Raw genomic sequence first — 14,272 nt, 5'->3', positions numbered from 1 at the left:
CATTGAGTATATGTTATAAATTGTTATAATGTCTATGCATATTTAGGATTTCTGTTTTTAATATAATTGTTATATTAAATTTGAATGCCTTTGATGCATGTTGTGGGTGTATAAGCATGTCTAAGTTTTAAAAGTTGGTATAAAATTGAATTAGACATTAAAATCCATAATAAAGATAAGCTGTATGCTCACGTAAGTTAATCACCCATTTTAAATAAGTTAAAATAGGTCGACATCTTGTAAAACGTGGCTACAAACTCAATCGATATATAATCCTCTCTAAGGCTGGGGGTACTTAAGTTGACGGCCTACGGAACACCTCCTACCTGGGGATTATGGCCGAATAATTGAGTGTTGTTAACCGGATTTATAAGCGTATGTGAGCAGTATGAGGTAATAAAACGGTTTATCATCTAGACAATGTAGGTTAAAATCCAACTATAAGCATTATACTTGGATAAACCACATAGACTTAGAGTTGTTTTTATTTAGCCAAAAAGAACCTAAGTATAAATTTACCAAAATAGTAGAACACTTAGTGGGAGTTTAATAACTTATATGATAAAATTATTAGAACACTTCAGTGTATATAATACGTTATTTTTAGCTCTCACATCCCTAAGAGTTTACAATCTAGATTTAAGCAGTACTTCATGTCGATTATACCCCGACTGCTCCATTCGAAAAGTATTTGCATAAATCTGGGTTCTGGTAAATAAGGGGAAGTTGTTCAGATATAAAAATCAAGTATATGATACATTTGATTTCAACTTTCACATCCCCACAAAAATTCACAGTGAGATCCATACAATGCTTCATATCGATTATAACTCGACTACTCCATTCGAAAAGTGTTTTTATGGGTCAAAAGCAAGGTGACTGGAGGAAGTAGTTCATAATAAGTAGGTGAAAGATATGTGTCAACATATCCTGCGGTCTCTTCCATTAGTTTGGACCGTGAGATTTCTATGTTGCGCCTGCTGGTTTGCTTTAGGTGGCCTTTGCTAGTTGTTTAACGATGGTTATTTCCTCGAAGGTTTGTAACATAGGATTCGGAACAACTCAAACTCCAGAAAGGATAGGATTTCTTAAGTCCATTCTCAACCTTGACTCTCCATTTCGGTAGCATAGTTTGGGCCGACCTCTGACGTCTAAGAACAGAGGGTTACACTTACAGAATTACTAAATTGTTAGTAATTTCTAACCAAAAAACAGTAACTAAATGACTATAGAAATAAAAGTTATTCTAAGATAGTGTTTGGTCAAAATTGTTTGATTTAGTGAAGGAGTATTTGACTGCCCCTTAGTAGCACATATTCTGATTCACTATAGTATTGTTGCAAATAAATAATGGTTATGGGTACATTATTACTTGTTTTGCTAAAAAATTGACTTTGGATTTAGTTGCAATTTGCTAATAAGAATTTGTTTAAAATTTTCAACATGTCGAATTTTTCTAGAATACTCACTTTCAAATTAGTTAACGGTAAAATCGAATCAACATACAAATTACTAGCGGTTAATAGTTCTAAAAGGGTTTTAACAAAGGATTGTTCTCGATCTCCCAATTCATCTAAAGTTTTGAACTATATAGATGAGAATGCAAAATTCGAAAAACAAGATGAATATGATTTACTTGTTATCGAAGCATGTTTAGTGGAAAACGATAAAACCTGGATAATTGATTTAAGTGTCGCTAATCATGTCTGTACTTTCTCACAAGAAACAAGTTCCTGGAAACAGTTGACGAAAGGTGAAACAATCTTTAAGGTAGGGATCGGGAAGGTTTTTTCAGCTAAAGTAATGGAAGATATGAAGTTATTTATAGGAGATAGATACATTTTGCATAAAATTGTTTATTACATTCCTTCTATGAAAATGAATCTGATATCTATCTCTTGTTTGTTGGAACAAAATTATAAAGTTTCTTTCGAAAATAATGAAGTGTTTATTACTTCAAAGAATATTAAAATTTGTTCTACAAAATTAGAAAATAGCTAGTATTTGTTAAAACTAACTGAGGTAAAGGTCGTTTTAAATATAGAGATGTTTAAAATAGCTGAAACTCATAATAAGAAAAGGAAAGTTTCTCCAAATGCCTATCTTTGGCACTTGAGACTGAGTCATATAAATCTCAACAGGATTAAGAGACTGGTTAAGAACAATCATCTAAATAAGTTAGAAGACAGTTCATTACCGCCTTGTGAATCCTGTTTTGAGGGTAAAATGACTAAAAGATCTTTTTCTAGAAAAGGAAAACCCTTAGAACTCATACATTCAGAACTTTGTGGTCCGATGAATGTTAGAGATAGAAGAGGGTATGAATATTTCATCAGCTTCATTGATGACTATTCAAGGTATAAGCATATTTACCTAATGCACCAAAAGTCTGAACCATTTGAAAAGTTCAAGGACTATAAGGCTGAGGTTGAGAACTAATTAGGTAAAAAGCTTAAAACACTTCGATCAAATCGAGGTGGTGAGTATGTGGACTTGGAATTCCAAAACTATTTGATAGAACATGGAGTCCAGTCTCAACTCACAACCCCTGGCACACCTCAGTAAAATGGTGTGGCTGAAAGGAGAAATAGAACCTTGTTGAACTTAGTTCTTTCCATGATGAGTTATGCCAAGTTACCAAGTTCTTTTTGGGGTTCTGTAGTTCAGACTGCAGTACATATTTTGAATATGGTTCCCTCGAAAAGTGTTTCTGAAACACCTTACGAGCTCTGGAGAAGACGTAAAAGAAATTTACGTCATTTCAGAATTTAGGGTTGCCCAGCACATGTGTTGGTGTAAAATCCTAAAAAGTTGGAACGTCTTTTAAAAGTATGCCTATTTTGTAGGCTATCCAAAAGAAACGAAACGTGGTTTCTTTTATGATCCTCAAGAAAACAAGGTATTTGTATCGACATACACAACCTTCCTGCAGGAAGATCACATGAAAGATCACATGAAGAATTATCAACCTCACAGTAAGCTAGTAATAGAAGAAATGTCCAGAGAAACGATAAATACATCAACAAGAGTTATTAACAAAGAATGTCCATCAACAAGGGTTATTGATGAAACTGGTATTTCACATAATTCTCAAGAGTTGAGAATGCCTCGTCGTAGTGGAAAGGTTGTGCAACAGCCTGACCGGTACATGGATTTAACTAAAACTCAAGTCATCATACCAGATGATGGCTTAGAGGATCCATTGTCTTTTAAACAAGCAATAAATGATGTGGATAAAAGCCAATGGATTAAAGCCATGGATCTTGAAATGGAATCTATGTATTTTAATTCTATTTGGGATCTCATAGATCAACCTAAAAAGGTAAAACCCATCAATTGCATATGGATCTACAAGAGAAAACGAGACCAAGCTGGTAAGGTACAGACCTACAAAGCAAGACTTGTGACAAAAGGATTTACCCAAAGAGAGAGGGTAGATTATAAAGAAACCTTCTATCTGGTTGCCACAATAGAACCAATTAGAATACTCTTGTCCATACCAACATTTTATGATTATGAAATATGGCAAATGGATGTCAAGACAGCCTTTATGAATGGTTATCTAGAAGAGAGTATCTATATGTCTCAACCATAAGGGTTTATTGAACAGGGTCAAGAGCAAAAGGTTTGCAAACTTAATCGATCCATATATGGGTTGAAACAAGCATCTAGATCCTGGAATATGAGATTTAACACTACGATCAAATCTTTTGGCTTTGAACAAAACGTTGATGAACCTTGTGTCTACAAGAAAATCGTTAACAAAACTGTCACTTTTCTGGTGTTGTATGTTGATGATATTCTACTCATTGGGAATGAAGTAAAATTTCTTGGTGGCGTTAAGACATGGCTGGCTATGGAATTCCAAATGAAAGATTTGGGAGAAGCCTAGTATGTTATTGGGATCCAAATAGTTCGAAATTGCAATAACAGAACATTAACACTATCTCAGGCATCTTATATAGACAACATGTTGTCTAGGTATAAAATGCAAAATTCCAAGAATGGAACATTACCTTCCAGACATGGAATTCACCTGTCTAAGGAACAAAGTCCTAAGAAACCTCAAGAGGTTGAGGATATGAAACGAATTCCATATGCATCAGCGGTAGGGAGCTTGATGTATGCCATGTGTACATGTCCCGATATATGCTATGCAATTGGAATAAACAACAGATTTCAGTCCAATCCTGGATATAATCATTGGAATGTCATTAAGAACATTATCAAGTATCTTCGAAGAATGAGAAATATATGCTCGTGTATGGTACTAAGGATCTGATCCTTACTAGATACATTGATTCTGACTTCCAAACCGATATTGATTCTAGGAAATCGACTTCGGGGTCAGTGTTTACTCTGAATGTAGGAGCTATTGTGTCGAGAAGCATCAAGCAAAGTTATATTGTTGACTCCACAATGGAAGTTGAGTATGTCGTTGCAAGTGAAGCAGCAAAAGAAGTAGTATGGCTCAGAAAGTTCCTAACTGACCTAGAAGTAATTCCTAATATGCACTTGTCTGTCACCCTCTATTGTGACAATAGTGGAGCAATTGCAAATTCAAAGGAACCTCGAAGCCATAAATGAGGAAAGCACATCGAGCGGAAGTACCATCTCATCAAGAAGATTGTACACAGAGGAGACGTGATCGTCACGCAGATAGCCTCACAAGACAACTTAGCTGATCCATTTATGAATGCTTTCTCGGCTAAAGTGTTCGAGGGTCACCTAGTAGGACTAGGTTTACGAGATATTTATCACTAGGGCAAATGGGAGAATATATGGGTATTTAATGCCCTAGTTTATTGTATTTATACTTTTGTTCTCTCAGTGTAACTCAACATTGTATATATTTGTATACATTGATCCACTACAGTTTTAGTCCAAATGGGAGTATTGTTGGGTTTTATGTCCTAAAACTCACAGTTTGTAGAAGTTAAACATATTCTATAGTAAACTTATTATTGATTCTATAAATTGCATACGTAAAGTCTAAATCCAATAAACTAATATTCATGGCTATTATGTAAAGACATAGAGATGGATCATGTTCGAGTAAATAACCAAAATGGTCTATAGTATAAGATTAAAGTTGGGTACCTTATTCTGATAATACTATTAGATGCGGCCTACTCTGTAGCTGTTACAAGTTGTTGTAAAGATACTACATACAAAGTTATCCAAATTCGTTCATGTATTAACATGAGGAGTGGGGGCAACAATGAGTTTTCATAAGATCAGACCAAAAAATAAGTCACTCTTACGATCTTAATCCTGTTTATTGTTTACTGTTTATTGTTTAAGACAGAATATTTCACTTAGATTACCTAGGTAACTCGATCTTAATCCTGAGCTAACTATGAACTCTTGTTTATTCGAGATTATCCATAGATTTACAGAGGTAAGGTTTGGCTCAACTGCGCTGGCTCAATAAGTCTCCCATTTTAGGGGTAAGACCAGGTAGATAACTGAGGACATAGGGTGCAAGACAGAATTCACGCCTACCGAATTTAGGGATAGAAGAAAGGTTATTCTCTTAAGTACTGAATCCAGGTCTTGAACATGGGGCCCATTGTTGGGATTCGAATCCTAATTACTCCCAGAGTCTCGCTGTTTTGTAAAGATACACATTGTTTGATGAATAAAATAAATGTTATTTAATTCTGGCATTTACTCATATCCAATAAACAAAGCTCCTTGCTTATCTTATGTGAAGTTAAGCATGTATATGTGATATATAAGTGGATCATGCCTTAAGTGATAACCTAAATAGGTCTGTAGTATAAGGATTAAGTTGGGATACCTGATTCTGGTGACACTACGGATACAACCCGCTTCGTAGAAGTTTGTAAGTATTGTAAACTACTACAAATGGTAGATCCTGACCATTCATGTGGAGACGTGCAAGTGAGGGTGTCCTATACAAAGAGTTTGTATAATACTTAAATCACGAGATGATTAAACTCTATATATAACGCCATTGATACTAGAGACTTGCATCTCATCTAAAAGATCATAGGTGACACGATCTCAATCCTGAGTGTCTTGGGAACAGGCCTTTAAAGGCGATCCTTTGATTAGTATGGGTGAGAGTGGCCAGATTGCCAATTCAACATGCCTACCTTTTTGGGGACTTGTCTGATCTGGGAGCTGGGAACTCAATCCACAAGATGGAATTCACTCATTTCCCGAAGCAGGGATAAGTAGAGAGATTTCTCCCTTAAGGGCTGATTCCGAGGCTTGAACATAGTAGCCACAACTTCTCTTTGGAATAGAGGACTAAGTCATAGTAGAACTATTATGTTCATTAGAGAGATCAGTTGTACTTAAGAAGTTAGATGTAACTACAGGGGCATAACGGTTGTTTGCCCAGCTGTACTTACGAGAGATCTATGAAAGGTTGTCGCACTCCTGATTGGTTAAGATGGACCATAATATATCTGTGGTAAGAAGAGTTCAACTGTAGGTCTTTAGTGGAATGCCTAGCAGTTAACGGATGGTGGATCCCGTGACTAAAGAGTTTAGTTAGTTATTCACATACCGTTGGAGCTTCGAGCTATAGGTTCATAATGAACTTGCAATGTTTCACCATAGAGATATGGGAACGTGATCGATCACCGAGAGGTGTACTCCAAGGGAAAGTGGAACCGTAGTTAAATCTTTAACGCAATTAATGAACTTGCAATGTTTATATTAATTACCCTTTATATTCCTGTTTCGTACATAAAGACTTGCCACCGCATAATCCAAAGAAGTTTGAACTACGTTCAAAGGTTTGCCTCTTTGTAGGCTACCCCAAGGAAACGAGAGGTCGATACTTCTATGATTCGAGTGAGAACAAAGTGTTTGTTTCCACAAATGCTATCTTCTTGGAAGAATACATTAGGGATCATAAGCCACGAAGTAAGCTCGTTTTACGTAAGATCTCTAGTGAGACTGAGACTGCTGAGGGTTCAACAAGAGTTGTTAAATAGCCCGACAGATCAACAAGAGTTGTTGAGCTCGGTACATCTAGTCAACTAGCTCAAGAGTTGAGACTGCCTCGATGTAGTGGGAGGGTTAAGAACCCACTAGATCGCTACATGGGTTTCACTGAAGCCCAAAATGTCATTACAAATAACAGGGTTGAGGATCCGTTGTCTTTTAAGAAAGCAATGGAGAATGTTGACAAAGATGAATGGGTTAAGGCCATGAACCAGGAAATGGAGTCTATGTACTTCAATTACGTCTGAGAGCTTGTTGATCCACTTGATAGGGTAAGACCTATTGGGTGTAAGTGGATCTATAAGTGAAAGAGAGGTGTAGATGGAAAGGTGCAAACCTTTAAAGCTAGACTCGTGGCAAAGGGTTATACCCAGGTTGAGGGAGTTGACTATAAGGAAACTTTCTCACCTATTGTCATGCTCAAGTCTATCTGGATTCTCTTGTCCATAGCCACATTTTATGAGTATGAAATATAGCAAATGGACGTCAAGACTGCCTTTCTTAATGGTAATCTTGAGGAGACTATCTATATGACTCAAGCAAAGGGGTTCGTAGTTCCAAATCAAGAACAAAGGGTTTGCAAGCTTAATAGGTCCATTTATGGGCTGAAACAAGCATCTAAATCTTAGAACATCATATTTGACACTGTTGTCAAGTCGTTTGGCTTTGACCAGAATGTTGATGAGGCTTGTGTTTAAAGAAGATCATCAACAGCTCAGTAGCTTTCCTAATACTGTATGTGGATGATATTCTACTCATTAGGAATGATGTAGGATATCTGACTAACATTAAGAAATGGCTAGTTGCCCAGTTCCAAATGAAAGATTGGGTGAGGCACAGTATGTTCTAGGGATCCAAATCATTGTGGCCAAAAGAGAAGGAATATGCGTTGATTGTATGAAAATTAGCTCAAAAATACAATAATTATGAATTAACGCAATTACTCCCACTAACATCGTCAAGATGGTAGAAGAGAATATTTTTACTCTGTTTTGTAGGAAACCAAGTCACCGCTTGCGATCAAGGCTCAACGAGAAACTGAATAATGCATCTCTGTTACATTGCACCCGTCAATCAACAATGAAGAGACAATTAACGTAATGACGGCGCAATACGACAGTCGATCCTGAGCTGAATTTCAATCGCATGCGGTAATAAAAACAACACCGCATGCGAGCAAATGATCGAAAGAAGCAAATGAGCAATGCAAAGGCGGAGGATTGCGACACGTGTACAACTAACCGTTGTGCAGATTTAATGGTCTGATTGCATAACAAAAGGAATATTTATTCCTCCATCTCTGAAATTTCCATAACAAAAAGTGGGGACCACAAGCCAAGAGTCAAAGTTTTTCACCTATAAATACCCCCATAGAATTCAGAGAAAGATATACTTGATACGGGTATAATTGATACGAGGGCTAATTACTACTAAATTACGGAGAGAAAAGGCTGAGCTGAGTGCTGAACGGAAGAAATCCAGGAAGAAGAGAGATAAGGCCGAGAGGTGAGTCTCAGTGCTATTCTGCCAGATCCCCACTGTGAAGCTCTATACTCATATCCCTACTACCGGTTGAGCAAGCCTGAGAGGGAAGCTCATCTGTCCACACGATCCATCCACATTGGCAAGTAAATCTCCATCCAAATCGGCGCCAAGACGTTGGTGTTTATTTGTATTTGTTTCTAACTCTATTCATCACTGTATTTCATCTTCTTAATCTCTTCATTCATAAATTATGTATTAGACGCTGAATAGAAGTATTGAATGTCTCGATCGATTTCATATCCCCTTCTCTGTCTATTTCCGTTCCTCCGTTTATCGCTTTCTTCATAAAGTCTTCTTAATCCCTTGGTAATTAATATGAATTAAACAAGTAACTTACTCTATGCTAAAGAAATAAGAACGTTTAGCTAAGGAATGCTAGACGGCATCTTCACCTGTGAGAGCAGAAGTAAAGATGCCATTCTGATCTGTCGAGAGAAGGTTAGAAGAATGTGTTAACTAAAGCAAGAAGTACTTCCAGGGATGGAAGCAACCTTGCGTTCATTACGTTTGTCCCTGTTTCACCACAGAGATGTGGGAACGTGGCAGATCATCGAGAGGTGTACGTCAAGGAAAAAGCGGAACCATATTTATGCCTATAACGCAATTAAAGAACTTGCGATGTTTGTACTAATTATCTTTTCTCTTTCTGTTTCACACATAAGACTTGTCACCGCATTATACGATCTTTATATAATCTTCACAGCCAACCTTGACCTTAGTATCTTGTTTCATGAAACCTGTATCTTGTATCATCTTAGCTTAGATTTACTTTAACGCAATTTATTTTATTATCGCATCTTTGCCGCTTTACTTTACTTTATCGCATGTTTATATTCTTGTACACAACAACTTTTATTAATTCAAAACCCCTGGTCACATGTATCACAAGCATAACATAATAACCTCAAACAGTCCCTGTGTTCGACCTCGGATCACACTGAGAAACTTGCGATGAAATTATACTTGGTTTCAACGCAAGGAAACTTGTGACAATGCACAGCATACTACAAGAACATTGTTAATTAACACATATCTAGAAGTAGTATCACATGGATTTGTACCTTGCTTGCATCATATGCATCCATGCGTTATGTGACATAAGAACAATTTCTAAGTAACAAGTTTATGGTGTCGTTGCCGGGGATTGGTTAACGGTTTATTGTTTGAGTACGTTTGTGGTATTTTGCAGGACAAATCTCTTTGTACTGGCTGTTCAATGCGAAAGGCAGTCTGACGGCTTATGAGTGCTGGAGTGATCCAGAAATTCTAAGTGGACCCAGAGATCAAGTGTATTATTCGCACAAGAGTTCATCAGGGCCGAATTAAGTGGTGAAGAAGCATGGCTAATAATAACGAGGCTTCTGCAGGGATTCAAAGGGAAAATGGGCCAGTGCAAGGCTCCATATTTCTTGCTACTGATCATGACATCCCAATGAGAGATTATACAGCGCTGGATTTTTACAACTTCTCACCAGGAATCTCAAGACCAATGGTTGAGGAGAATGTAAGCTTTGAAATCAAACCAATAACGCTACAGATGATTCAGAATATGAGTTAATTTGGAGGATTACAAGGAGAAGACCCACATACGCATTTGACGAATTTTGTAGACATTTGCAGCGCATTCTTCATGTCTGATGTGACTCAAGAAAGACTTAGGTTATATCTTTTCCCGTACACACTGCGAGATGAAGCAAAAATGTGGGCTCAGTCATTAGAGCCGAATGAGATCAAAGCATGAGAACAGTTGGTTGATAGGTTCATGAACAGATTCTTCCCTCCAACCGTCAACGCAAAGAGACGGAGGGATGTGTTGAATTTGAGCAAAAGGGTTATGAAACCTTGAGCACCGCCTGGGTGCGATTGCAATAGTTAGTGAAGAGTTGTCCGCATATTGGGATTCCCGATAGTATTCTAATGGAAACCTTTTATAATGGCTTAGACCATTCAACGCAAGCAGTTGTCGATGCCTCCACAAAAGGAGGATTAATGAACAGATCATATACGGAAGCAAAGAATATCTTGGATCCCATCTCGCAACATTCTGATGAGTGGATTGATACTGGGCTTGAGGTAAGAGGTCTAGAATAAGAAAGAGTAGAAAGTGTCGATGTGTCAACTGATGCGATAAGCGTACTGGTCAATCAAATGACCACAGTGACTTCACTTCTCCAGACGGTGGCTAATCAACAGAGAACTCTCTCTCAAGGATCAGCGTAAGTTCATGCGGTGACTCATGTGGCCGCAATGAATTGCGTCCAATGTGGGGAGGGACATCTAGTAGAAGTCTGCCCATGGAATCAACAACCTATATATTCTGTCTATGATGAATCGTTTGGCAACATCTATAACCCTGGTTGGTGGGATCACCCAACTTCAAATTGGGACGGGAATCACAACCAGGGGAGCCATAGTTTCTATCAGAACAGTTATCAAGGGGATAGAGGCAACCCTTCGGTCTTCATTACTCTGGACTGTAACCCAGGTAATTCTCAAGGTATACCACCCCGAGACCAACCATTCTTATATGATACATCTTGTAGCACCTTGTCTCTGGAATCATCGTTAAAACATTACATTGAAAAGAGCGAGACAATGAGACAATCGCAAGCTGACTCCCTTAAAGAACTGGAAGAGCAGATAGATCAATTTACGAGGGAATTAAAGAAGAATGCGCCTGGTATGCGGCACAGCAACTCAGAAGCATCGAAGGAGCGAGGTAAAGAACAATGTCACGCAGTAATATTGAGAAGTGGCAGAACAACAGCCCCTATGCCATTAGTACCAGATGCGACAACACTAATAGATTTGACTGTTAATGATGATCAATCAACTAATAGTGGAAAAATTACCAGTTCAGAAGCAAGTTCACCTACAAAAGATGAAGCTTCTCAAGACTTGAATTCTCAATCAACGCAATCTCCAGATAATGAAACACAGCAAGAACAGGACCTCAGTAAGCAACCAACTAAACAAGGAGAAAGGCGGGATCCTCCACCGTTCCCGTCCAGGCTGAAGAAGAAAGATTATAGAAAACAATTTCAGAGGTTTCTAGATGTCCTCTGATAGCTACACATTAACATTCTCTTAATAGAAGCACTAGAGCAAATGCCGAGTTATGTAAAATTTCTCAAGGATATCCTAGCCAATAAAAGAAAGATTGGGGAAAATGAAATAGTTACGTTAACATATGAATGCAACGCGTTGTTTCAAAACAATATCCCTACTAAAATGAAGGACCCTGAGAGTTTTACATTTTCCTGCACGATAGGAAGGAAGATGGTCGGGAACGTGCTGTGCGATTTAGAGACAAGTATAAATCTAATGCCCTTGTTGATTTTTTGGAAGCTGGATATCGACAACGCAAGACCAACCACTATCACATTATAGTTGGTCGATAGATAAATAAAGCATCCTGAGGGCAAGATAGAAAATGTGCTCGTGCAAGTGGACAAGGTTATATTTTCGATAGATTTTTTCATATTGGATTATGAAGCTGACAGAGAAGTCCCTATCATCCTGGGTCGACCATTTCTCGCAACAGGGCGAGCATTGATCGATGTGCAGAAAGGAGAATTGACCATCAGGGTCGATGATCAGGAAGTGAAATTCAACATGTTCAATGCGTTAAAGTACCCAGGTGACATGGAAAACTGCCAATATATTGAGGAACTACGAGAAGAACGTTGGCACGAACCCCTGAAGAAGCTGGAGGAAGATGATTTTGAAACTGGCGTAATATTGGAGGAGGACAGCGTTGCGATTCTTGTGGAATCGAATTTTGAACTGCTCAAGTTATCTGAACAGACATCATAATGCATTAAGCCATCTTTGGAAGAGCCACCTGTACTAGAGTTAAAGTCGTTGCCCGTGCACCTTAAGTATGCTTACTTAGGAAGTAACAACACATTACTAGTTATCATTTCCGCATCACTAAGTAAGGAGAAAGAAGATGTGCTCATACAGATCCTAAGAAATAACAAAAAAGCCTTAGGATGGACCTTGGTGGACATTCGAGGAATCAGCCCCTCGTATTGTATGCACAAGATTCGTCTAGAAGAAGGAAAGACAGGATCGGTAGAAAGGCAACACTGCTTTAACCCGACTATGAGGGAGGTCGTAAAGAAGGAAATAGTGAAGTGGCTGGACGCAGGAGTCATCTAACCGATATCTGATAGCAGTTGGTTGAGCCCAATATAGTGTGTTCCAAAGAAAGGGGGGATGACAGTTGTCACTAATGACAAGAATGAATTAATTCCCACAAGAATGAATTATCGCAAGTTAAACTTGGCCACTAAAAAGGACCATTTTCCTCTCTCGTTCATTGATCAGATGCTAGACAGACTTGCGAGGAATGAATTTTTCTGTTTTCTTGACAGCTATTTAGGGTACAATCAAATAGCAATTGCGCCAGAAGATCAGGTTAAAACAACATTCACGTGCCCATTTGGTACGTTTGCATTTCGACACATGCCATTTGGACTCTGCAATGCACCAGACACTTTCCAACGATGCATGATGGCAATATTCTCAGATTACTTGGAGGAGTCAATCGAGGTATTCATGGATGATTTTTCAGTCTTCGGCAATAATTACGACTCCTGTCTATCTAACCTTGAAAAGGTCTTGAAGAGATGCGTGGCAAAAAATCTTGTTTTGAACTGGGAAAAATGCCACTTTATAGTGGAAGAAGAAATAGTTCTGGGTCACAAAATCTCTAAAGCAGGATTGGAAGTTGATCAGGCAAAAATTGACGCAATTTCCAAATTACCCCCACCAGTGAACGTGAAAACACTTAGGAGCTTTCTGGGACACACTGGGTTTTATAGAAGATTTATTCGTAACTTCTCCCACATCGCAAGGCCCCTAAGTGCGCTCCTTGAAGCTGACCGAGAATATAACTTTGATGACGTGTGCACTAAAGCATTCAACACATTGAAAGATGCGCTCATCACCGCACCCATTCTGGTGGCACCAAACTAGACACAACCATTTGCATTGATGTGTGACGCGAGCGGATATGCTATGGGCACAGTGTTAAGTCAACGCAGGGACAAGGTATTGCATCCTATTTATTATGCGAGTAAAACATTGAATGATGCGCAGGAGAACTATACAACCACAAAGAGGGAAATTCTCGCAATGGTATTTGCACTGGAGAAATTCCGACAATACTTAATCGGAACAAACGTTGTGGTGTATACGGATCACTCTGCGATTAAGTACTTGATGACAAAGAAGGATGCAAAACCAAGGCTTATACGGTGGGTGTTGCTACTGCAAGAGTTTGATCTAAACATCAAAGACCGGAAGGGCACCGAGAATCAAGTCGTGGATCATTTTTCAAGACTGGAGAATTGCGAGGTTCAAGATAATGAAAAAGATATTGAAGAAAGATTCCCTGATGAGTTGCTGATGTCAGTAGGCATTAATGTTCCTTGGTATGCGGACATCGGGAATTTTATTGTTTGTGGTCAACTACCAGAAGAAGAAGCTAAGACATGATGTCAAATTTTATTTCTGGGACGACCCATCCCTATATCGACTTAGTCCTGATCATATATTACGTCGATGCGTCCCTGAGCACGAAGTCAAGCACATCCTAGAGCTTTGTCATGAGTCTCCATATGGAACACACTTTGGGGGGCAGCGGACTGCCGCAAAGGTCATACAGTGTGCCTATTTCTAGCCAAAAATGTTCAAGGATGCCCCAGCCCACGTTGTGTAATGCGACAGATGTCAG

This window comes from Benincasa hispida, chromosome 5 (assembly GCF_027475165.1).
Source record: "Benincasa hispida cultivar pf3 chromosome 5, pf3_genome.v1.1, whole genome shotgun sequence".
NCBI lineage: Eukaryota > Viridiplantae > Streptophyta > Magnoliopsida > Cucurbitales > Cucurbitaceae > Benincasa > Benincasa hispida.
Note: the sequence above shows the minus strand (reverse complement) of the source record.